This window comes from Clupea harengus, chromosome 24, assembly GCF_900700415.2.
Source record: "Clupea harengus chromosome 24, Ch_v2.0.2, whole genome shotgun sequence".
NCBI lineage: Eukaryota > Metazoa > Chordata > Actinopteri > Clupeiformes > Clupeidae > Clupea > Clupea harengus.
This window is the reverse complement of record NC_045175.1, coordinates 8,743,454-8,752,385: the sequence shown is the minus strand read 5'-3', so window position 1 is coordinate 8,752,385 and position 8,932 is coordinate 8,743,454.

The following is an 8,932-nucleotide window of genomic DNA, read 5'->3' as shown; positions in this document are numbered from 1 at the left end:
ATTTAGCCAGCAAGGAAAGGTGCCAAATTGTGCCAGGTAACGACTGTGTTAATACACAACATTAGCTGAACAGGCTGTTTTAGTCAAAAGTTTAGAAAAGTCTAATCAAAACTTCCACTGACCATCATGCAACTGTGCTCTGTCATGTGACATCACGTGAGTAGTAGACCTAACTATTATAACATGCAATAGGCCTATAAGACTTCCCAAAACTACGTATTCGTATGTACTGCAAAATAAATACTTGTCTGTTATCTCATCTAACAGGCAATAAATGAAAACATAGCATTTTGGACTATTATGTTAAATATAGCCTAATATATATTTAGACATATGCACAGAGGCAATTCAGTGTGCTTTACATAAATAAAAGTAAAATGAGCATCGACAGGAAATAAGAAAAACGTGTTTAAGAGTGAAAAACAACTAAATACCAAATAACTAAATATATATATAATTAAAATTAAGTACATAAAGTAGTAATTGAAAGAAAATTTAAATGAAAGTACGTAGAGGTAGTGATGTAGTAAAACATACGTAAGTCTTTTAGGCTGTAGTCATCTGGTGAGTGAGCCAGACATACAGTGCCCTCCGCAATTATTGGCACCCCTAGTGAATATGAGCAAAACAGGCTATAAAAAAATATGTCTTTGCTGTTTATCCTCTTGGTCTTTCACTCAAAATATTCACAACAATCTTACCTTTTCATTGAAGTAAAACTATTGAAAGAAAAAAAAACTGTTGACATTAAATAAATATTTTTCCCCAAAACATGTGTGCCACAATTATTGGCACCCCTTAATTTAATGTTTTGTGCAGCCTCCCTTTGCCAGGATAACAGCTCGGAGTCTTCTCCTATAATGCGTGATGAGGTTGGTGAACACATGGCACGGATCTGAGACCATTCCTACATGCAGTATCTCTCCAGATCCTTCAGATTCTGAGGTCAACGTTTGTAGACTCGGCTTCAGCTCATCCCACAGATTTTCTATGGGGTTTAGGTCGGGGGACTGTGATGGCCATGGCAAAACCTTTATTCTGCGGTCGGTGAACCATTTTTGTGTTGATTTTGAGGTGTGCTTCGGATCATTGACCTGCTGGAAGGTCCAACCACAGCCCATTTTAAGCTTACTGGAGGGGGCTGTTAGGTTTTCATTTAATATCTGCTGGTATTTGATGGAGTCCATGATACCATGTATCCTAACAAGATGTCCAGGGCCTTTGGAAGAAAAACAGCCCCACAACATCAAAGATCCGCCACCATACTTCACATTGGGTATGGGGGTCTTTTCTGTATGGCTATCTTTCTGTCTACGCCAAACCACACCTTTGATGTTTGTTGCCAAAAAGCTTTATTTTGGTCTCATCTGACCATATAACTCGGCCCCATTGAAAGTCTGACTTACATTTGGCAAACTGTAGGCGCTTTAGTTTGTAGTTGATTGACAGCAGAGGCTTTTTTCTGGCAACCCTCCAAAACAACTTGTGGTGATGTAGGTGGCGTCTGATGGTAGTTTTGGAGACTTTCTGACCCCAAGACTCAACTCACCTCTACAATTCTCCAGCTGTGATCCTTGGAGATTCTTTTTCCAGTCGAACCATCCTCCTCACGGTGCGTGGGGTCAATGTACACACACGTCCTCTTCCAGGCTGATTCTTAACATCTCCTGTCGCTTTAAACTTCTTAATTATTTCCATGATAGTGGAAATGGGTATTTTCAACTCTTTAGAGATTTTCTTGTGTCCATTTCTTGATTTGTGCAGCTCCACAACTTTCTGTCGCACATCGTCACTGTGTTCTTGGGTCTTTCCCATAGTGATGAATGACTAATGGAATTTGGCCTGTGTCACCTCATATTTGTACGCCAGTGGAACAGGAAGTCATGGTTGACCTCTTAAGAGTTCCTTATCAAACAGGTGAACTTAAAAATGTAAAAATGACTGGAAATATACTTCAGTTAGATTTTAATTATAAGATTTTTCTAGGGGTGCCAATAATTGTGGCACACATGTTTTGGGGAAAAATATTTATTTAATGTCAACAGTTTTTTTTTCTTTCAATAATTTTACTTCAATGAAAAGGTAAGATTTTTGTGAATATTCTGAGTGAAAGACCAAGAGGATAAACAGCAAAGACATATTTTTTTATAGCCTGTTTTGCTCATATTCACTAAGGGTGCCAATAATTGCGGAGGGCACTGTATCTGTGTATCATCTGCATAATTATAGTAATCTGTGGTGTTGTTCTGTAGAATGTGGCCCAGAGGCAGAATATTGACATTGAACAGAAGAGTTCCGAGAACAGATCCCTGGGGGATTCCGCATGTCATGGCCACTCTATCAGACTCATAAATGCCAGGGGGAGCAAAGTAACTCTGGCCTTCCAAACAAGACCTGAACCAATTACGGACTGTTCTGGAAAGTCGTACCCAATTTTCCAACCTGTCCAGCAGTATTCTATGATCTACAGTGTCAAATACAGCACTAGAGATCTAGTAAAACAAGAGCTAATATTTCACCTGAATCAGTATTCAAATATATACAATGGGGAGAATAAGTATTTGACCCCCTGCCGATTTCGCAAGTTTGGCCACTTGCAAAGAAATGTGTGATCTATAATTGTAATGGTAGGTCTATTTTAACAGTGAGAGACAGAATATCAACAAAAACATCCATAAAACTGCATTTTATCACAGTTATGAATTGATTTGCATTTGTCGCGGAAATTAAGTATTTGCGAAATCGGCAGGGGGTCAAATACTTATTTTCCCCACTGTATAATCTAACACTTTTATAAGAACTGTTTCATTACTGTGGTGAGGTTGGAAGCCTTTTTGAAATTTGTCAAAATGACCATTTGAGTTCAAAGAAATTGCTGAGGTGATTAAAAAAACAACGTTCTCAATTATTTTAACTATAAAAGGAAGATTTGAGACAGATCTATATTTGTTTAACACAGAGGCATTCAGAGTTTGCTTTTTAAAGAGTGGCTTAATGGGAGCTGTTTTACTGACTTTCATTAAAAAAGCAAGCAAATTCATTCAATCTGTCTGTTTTGGGGAGTTTGTAAGCTTGTCAACCATGACAGGATATTGTTCATGTTCCTATTAATCTTCTAAGAGAAATATAGCTGTCTATCCTGGCAGCTTAACTCACAGCTAAAACAAAAAAAAAAAGAGATAATTAAAAAATATTGAGCAGACGATTTCCAATAACAAGACGCCACAGACAGAGCAGAAGAGCAATTGACTAAGAAAATCGAGAGTAATTTATAGGACTGAACATGACCATGAACATGACCATTACATCACATGGCGTGATCTCCACAGGACAAGACATGAATCACAAAACAAATAACTCAAAACAAAACCAAGAGGAGAGAAACAAACAAACATAACACGTTGACATTTTTTATTATGTATATAATATAATTGATCATAATTTATCATAACACAGTAAAACACTTCTATTCATGGGTCTAATAGACATTCACTAGGAATAATGATATTAGTTATATAGTACAACATTTTGTATCAAATTAAAGGCCAATTCACACCAAAGACTCACAATGAGACAAAACCGTTGCAGAACGTCGCAAAGGCAAGTTGCAGTGGTGTGAATTAATCATTGCAAAAGATTTATTGTGGCAAATCGCAGTTGCAAGGTTTTAGAACACTTGTACCTGACGGCTTTTGTGATGTGGTGTCACTCAGTCAGACAAGACACAGCATCATGGCAGAGTTTTGGTCAGCTAGTTTGTTGACTTTGCTGGCTAACTAGCTAGCTAGCGAGTTCATATTTTGCTACAACAAGTGGTGTAACAAAGGCGTTGTTATAGAAACCCTGGTTTTAGAACGCTTTGTTGCAACAAGTAGCTGGTTTCAAAGGAAAACAGCTGGCCTTAAAGGTTCATTATGTAGGATTTAGTGGCATCTAGCGGTGAGGCTACAGATTGCAACCAACTGAATACTCCTCCCTTTCCAAGCTTGTAGGAGAAGCTACAGTGGTCGTCAGGTGCCATACAAATGTGAAAGTACCAGTGTTTTGGTTGGTCTGTTATGGGCTACTGTAAAAATATGGCAGTGCAACATGGAAGACTCAGTGGAAGAGGACGTGCTTCCAATATACAAAGGGCTCATTCTAAGCTAACGAAAACACAACAATTTGTAGTTACAGTGGGGAAAATAAGTATTTGAACCCCTGCCGATTTCGCAAGTTTGCCCACTTGCAAAGAAATGGGTGATCTATAATTGTAATGGTAGGTCTATTTTAACAGTGAGAGACAGAATATCAACAAAATCATCCAGAAAACTGCATTTTATAACAGTTATGAATTGATTTGCATTTGATCGCGGCAAATAAGTATTTGAACCCCTAGCAAAACATGACTTAGTACTTGGTGGAGTAACCCTTGTTGGCAAGCACAGACGTCAGACTGTTCTTCTAGTTGGTCACCAGGTTTACACACATCTCAGGATGGATTTTGGTCCACTCCTCTTTGCAGATCCTCTCCAAATCCTTAAGGTTGCGTTTTCAATGGGAGGGAATGAGGGAATGAGGTTCACGGCCAATATTCCACGGTACATGGCCCCATCCATAGTCCCCTCGATGCGGTGGAGTCGTCCTGTACCCTTGGCAGAGAAACAGCCCCAAAGCATAATGTTTCCACCTCAATGACGGTGGGGATGGTGTTATTGGGGTCATATTCAGCATTCTTCCCCCTCCAAACACGGCAAGTCGAGTTGATGCCAAAGAGCTTGATTTTGGTCTCATCTGACCACATCATGTTCTCCCAATCCTCCTTAGAATCATTCAAGTGTTCATTGGCAAACTTCAGACGGCCCTGTACATGTGCTTTCTTGAGCAGGGGGACCTTGCGAGCGCTGCAGGACTTCAAACCATTACGGCGTGGTGTGTTGCCAAAGGTTTTCTTGGTGACTGGGGTCCCAGCTGCCTTGAGATCATTCACAAGCTCCCCCCGTGTAGTTCAGGGGTTATTCCGCACGTTTCGGATGATCACCGATACTGCACGAGGCGAGATCTTGCATGGAGCCCCAGACCGAGGGCGATTGACAGTTGTTTGGTGTTGCTTCCATTTGCTAATAATCGCACCAACAGTTGTCTGCTTCTCACCCAGCTGCTTGCCGATGGTTTTGTAGCCCATTCCAGCCTTGTGCAGGTCTACAATCTTATCTCTATCGTCCTTGGACAACTCTTTGGTCTTGCCCATGGTGGTGAGGTTGAAGGTGTGTAGTATGATTCTTTGGACAGGTTTCTTTTATAAACGTCACCAGTTGAGATCAGGTGTACCTAATTAGGCCTAATGAGGACTAATCTGTGTGCCTCGTGGGCACATAACTGGTCTGTGGGAGCCAGAATTCTTGCTGTTTGGTAGGGGTTCAAATACTTATTTGCCGCGTCAAATGCAAATAAATTCATAACTGTTATAAAATGCAGTTTTCTGGGTGTTTTTGTTGATATTCTGTCTCTCACTGTTAAAATAGACCTACCATTACATTTATAGATCACGCATTTCTTCGCAAGTGGGCAAACTTGCGAAATCAGCAGGGGGTCAAATACTTATTTTCCCAACTGTACAGCTGATTATACACTAATGAAAACATAATTATGAATACTATATTCCATTACTGCTAATAGATCATCCTAAATCCTACATACTGCACTTTTAATACAGCAGGACATATTAGTTAGACAGCAAATTGCCTTAATTGAAGTCATGATGACCTAAAATAGAGTACAGCTACCTAAGGAAAGATGCCCAGGAAGTCATGTGTATATACCCCAAATCATGCATTGTCAGCATAGACTCACAGTGGAACATTAATTTTACTATTACAAATTATGACATTAACGAAGCCTTATTTTCACATCAAAAGGCTTTGTTAATAGAGGTCAAAGAGGATTTGAAGCTTAGTTTTTCTCAACTTCAGTTCAGCTTTCATGAATTCTCTTTTCAGGGCGTTTACCATCATGGTGTTTCTCCACGGTGCTTTCCGTTTGCTCAAAGCTTTCTTGGCTTTTACAGTTGCAACAACACCCAAGACATTTGAAGTTAAAGTTATCCAGGAGTACATTAACTCTGTTAACTATGTCCATAGCTATGTCTCTGCACTCAAGGTTGGTGACATAGCTAAGGCCTCCTTAAACTGAGCACTGGTACTCTCATTTATGTACTCTTTTCGTATAGTTCCGGTTTCGTAGCCGGTGACATTTCCTTTGTTTGAAATAAGTTATCCTTATATAGCCTATAGTTATCCAAAATAGCCTTCTTACTGGAAGTCTGCCACCAACAACACAGGCCCGTTTCCCACTGCCTGTGTTGCGTGTGCGCGGCAGCTGTGTTACCTGTTCATTTCGGCGCCAATGTTCACAGGTTATAGCACACTGCCTGCGTGAGGCGCCCTTGTTCACAGTTTAGACTAGAGCATGCACACTGCCAAATGGAACTTTGCCAAACATTTTTTTTTAAGTTTATTTAAAAGTTTCTTAGCTAGCATAGCAACAAGACAACCATAGCAACCAGGATTCACCGTTTTTGTAAGCCTGCAGCGAAGTTTCATTTCTCAAAATCAGCTCACCAAAGAAAGGTTGTCTCGGGTTCAAAGTGATCACAACCACTTGTGAATGATGTTAAATGGCCTCACATAGACATGAAACAATCGTGCAATAAATAATGGGACATTAGTGGAACTAGGACGTGCTCTGATAATGATGGGGGTGAAGTCCCCCTCCCCTCTGCCTTTCTCGAACACATTCATTTACATTTTACATTTACATTTAGTCATTTAGATTCATTCAATGGTTGTGATTCCCACGGCAAAGATTATAATTTATGGTACAAGGTTGCCAGGGGATTGATTAACGATTTAAATTAAACGTTTAGCGCCCATTTCCACAGACTCCATAACACCAATTAAATGCTCAATAAATGTTTTTCACTGTGAGTTGTAATGAGGTATTTGTGTGTGTGTGTATTAGGGCTGTCAACGAATATTCTAAATTCGAATATATATTCGAATAGTTGTTAAAAACAGAATTTCGAATGTGTGCGCTAACAATTGTCTGGCGCCAGGTCTGGGTATGAGGCATGTTGTTCTGGGGATATACTATTTAGTTAGATGGTCCGCGAGTTTTTTTTTATTGGCTAAGTGGTCCTTGGTCTGAAAAAGTTTGAGAAACACTGGTATAACAGCACCTAACATGATCAAATGCCTGTAGGTAATATGTTGTTAAATATGTTTAAACTTAAATAAATTACCTATACAAGTAGTTATGTCTCGACTCGTATTAATTTGTCCTGTTATTGACGTGCCTAATGCGCAAACAGATATTCGAATATGTTCGAATATGTGTTTTTTTAAATGGAATATTCTAATGTAATTTTTGAGCAATTTTGACAGCCCTAGTGTGTATGTGGTTGTGTGTGTGTGGGTGTGCATGTGGGGACAGGGTGTAGTATTTTTTCTTGGAATGCCCATTCTTATTTCATACAACTTTTAAATGGCTTGTAGGCTAGAGCTCGCACCACAACTACATGCCATTTAGTTTTACCTGACAAGGTCAACACTCAACAGTCGCACTCAACGGTGATTAGCTACTTGTGAGAGGATGCCAAAATGGACATGAACCAAGTCTTTGCCTTGGCAGCAAGAGATGTACATGCAAGTCTACTGCAAAGCAAGAAATGTACTACAATATGTCATTAAAGAGCCATCCTGTCACCATAAAAACTGTAACATGTAAGGTAGGCTACATAATCAAAATTGGAATTAACCTAGAACGTTCTGGAGAACAAACTTGGGTATTTTCATGATTTACGATCCAACTGTCCTAGAGGAACAAGAGATATCCGTTATAACTTTATTTCACTTGTTCTCTCAGCATCTTTGGTCTCTTCCGTCACGCGAATTAAAGGCAAATTTGCAACAACTACTACATTTGGCCTAATGTAACCTCACAGCTGTGTGTCACTTATGAACACCCTTTGGGCTGAAACACACCAAACGTGTTTCTGAAGACGCAGGCCCTTCAAAAACATCTTGGCAAAGTGCGGCGGGCAAGACAGCCGCAGGCGCACCAGGCTGTTTTGCCCGGGGCCTATGAAGCGGAGCTGCGTGCGCAACCTGCCTGGGCTGAGTGTGACATTGATGAGCGGTGCACCTCCGCACCTTGCGCTGAAAAGTTGAGAATATTTGAACTTTTAAGCGCACCTAAAAAACGATAGAAAGACGCGACACGCGGTGGATTTAAGGCGCACACGAAAGGCACGCCGTACCATAGGAAACAATGGTTTTGCTAGCGTCACGTTTTTAGAAACACGTCTGGTGTGTTCGTACCCTTTCTCTGCCTCCTACCCAGTGCTCTGCAGACTGGGCCGGTGCTGTGAGCCCATCGTACCCTTGGCTTTCAAAGGTGGCCAGGGGACCCAAGGAGGGATGGATTCTTCCCTCCTTTTCCCGCCAATCAAGCTCAGACTAGCAGTGTTGACTCAAACAGCGAACATGACAGTGGGAGATGTATTTGCCAAGTTGCAGGAAAGCTAGTTCTGTTTACATTGACAATTCAGTACCAATATTTAGACAAGTAGCCCCCCAGACTGTGTCAGTTCATTACCAATATTTAGACAGGTACCCCCCTGACTGTGACAACTCAGTACCAATATTTAGACAGGTACCCCGCTGACTGTGACAATTCAGTACCAACATTTAGACAGGTATCCCCCAGACTGACAATTCAGTACCAATATTTAGACAGGTACCCCCAGACTGTGACAATTCAGTACCAATATTTAGACAGGTACCCCCAGACTGTGTATCAAATTCACATCTGGCCCAACAAGTCTAGACTGACGCCAGACCTGGGAAAGAATACTGGTAACCAGATTTTCAAGTAAGCCAGCTAGCTACTGCCC